This window comes from Eublepharis macularius, chromosome 1 (genome assembly GCF_028583425.1).
Source record: "Eublepharis macularius isolate TG4126 chromosome 1, MPM_Emac_v1.0, whole genome shotgun sequence".
Lineage (NCBI taxonomy): Eukaryota > Metazoa > Chordata > Lepidosauria > Squamata > Eublepharidae > Eublepharis > Eublepharis macularius.
In genome coordinates this window covers 247854711-247857114 of record NC_072790.1, presented here as the reverse complement: position 1 = coordinate 247857114, position 2404 = coordinate 247854711, and positions in this window count along the sequence as shown.

The window sequence follows — 2404 nt, the reverse complement described above, 5'->3', positions numbered from 1 at the left end:
GGGAGGCTATTGCCTTCAAACCTTGCTTGAGGTTGTGCAGTGACCAAGTTGGAACCCACAGTACAAAATATGGCACTGTACCTGTACCAAGCCAGAGGCAGTCACAGGTGTCCATGTAAAATGTACTCATTTTGAAGTTTGTTTGGAATGAACTTCAGCATTGAATCAGAAACTGCCTTTACCGGTAGGCAAAAGGTTGCAGATCAAGTTTTTTAAAGTAGCAATCAACCTGTTTGGATGTGGAGTCTGGCTTTTCATACGTTAAGTGATGTTTGTGGACAGATCAAAGGAGTTGTTTCCATTAGCCAGGGGACTCATAGAAAGTTTCTAATGAGAGAATATTAACTTTACTTCAGGCAGTATTTTTAAGGAGGGATAGCTAACCACATAGAAGATCTCTTGTCTTTTGACATAATATAAATGTATTACTCTGGGACTCCTATGCTTGAGATATACTGGGACTTTTATATGCCAATGGCATGAGTTGATTTTTGCCTTCTCTGTAAAATCTTTGCTTGCTGCCAGGTCTTAATGTAAGTTGGTCATATTTATGTGATGAACATTTTTTTTGGTTTGCAGAAATTCTGAGAATGTTCCAGTGGTTTTAAGCTGTTCATGAAGTTACATTTAGTTTTGGAGATCTCCTGTATGGACCCAAGTAGTTGCAGCTGCAGATGGACATGCCATTGAATGTGTAGATGGACTTGCCGTTAAGGAAAACAATATGCTGCCAGATGGCCCCTGACTGCCTGGCCTGCCTGTGTAGCCTCTGCGTGGTTGGTTTGTTTCCTGGATTTGGTTCAGCATTCCAGAAGCTGTTTTAAGGAGCCAAACCACCAGGTTCTGAATCTACCTGTTTGGATGTACAGGCCAGCTTTTCATACGTTAAGTGATGTTTGTGGACACCTCAAAGGAGTTGCTTCCCACAGCCACAAGACTCATAGAAATCTTCTAGTGAGAGAGTAGTAATTTTACTTCAGGCAGTATTATTCAGGAGGGATAGTTAACCACATAGAAGAACTCTTGACTTTTGGCACAATATAAATGTATTACTCTGGGACTTCTCTGCTTGAGAGAAGGAGTCTGCCAAGAATCAATTACGCAGATTAGGGGGCTTTGGAGGTTAGTTAATATGAGGAGATTCCAAAGAAATAATTTTATTATCAGACATGATTCCCAGGAGGGAAGGTGGTATGGTACAGCCTGATCTCATCATATCTCCAAATCTAAGTAGCATCGGTACTTGGATGGGAGACCACCAAGGAACGCTCTGCAGAGGAAGGCAGTGGCAAACCACCTCTGTTTCTTACTTGCCTCGAAAGCCCCCTTGCTGGCTAACACAAAGGGCTCAGGATCTCCTGTATGGACCCAAGTGGCTGCAGGTGCAGATGGACATGCCATTGAATGTGTAGATAGACTCGTCATTAGGAAAACAAGATGCTTCCAATGGAGCCTGACTGCCTGACCTGCCTGTGCAGCCTCTGTGTGGTTTGTTTGTTTCTCAGATTTGGTTCTGTATTCCAGAAGCTGTTTGAAGGAGCCAAATCACCAAGTTCTGAATGTAATTTTGGTTCATTTTTTCCTTTATGTACCCCCCTACCCAGCTTTAAAGGAAACAGAGCTATGGGAAAGCATGTGAATTAGGGTGGGGCTATATCCTTTTCCCGCTCTTTCTGAAGTCAATAATAGGTTAAAATGAGGGTAAGAAATGGTGCTTCGTACAAGTCCTAGACCTGACAGACATTGAATTTTTTTCCCATTTCAAAGAACTGTTGCTTCAAATAAAAAGCAAAAGACCTCCAGGGAGCAAGGAGGAAGTGATCATTAAGAAGAACTTCCTGACAGAGCAGTACTTTAGTGGAACAGGCTTCCTTGGGAGGTGGTGGGCTCTCCTTCTTTGGAAGTTCTTAAGCAGAGGCTAGAGGGCCAACTAACAGCAATGCTGATTCTGCAAACCTGGGCAGATCAAGAGAGGGAAGCCAGGAAGGGTTACATCAGCCCTTACAGAGCTGATCTGACCACCTGGATTCATGGCACTGTAACATCAAAACTAGATTGCTGTAATGCTCTTTATGTAGGTTTCCCCTCAGTTGACTCGAAGACTCCAGCTGTTACAGAACACTGCAGCTCACTTAACTCTCCAGAATTATATATACAGCACTCTTAATGTGACTGCATATATAGGTGTATCAAGATTATTTTGTGTGGTACATTATTAATGCAAAGCATAACAAACTGTAGAGTTCTTGACATGTATTTTTCAATGTGCACATGGAAACTGGAAACTGGAAATGGTACACTCCATACAGAATTGCATTTAAATCTTTTTTAACTTAAGGCACGGTGTAGAGGTCATTGGTATGGAATTCTCCTTGAATTCTCCATTCAGGCCCAAGTCATGGGG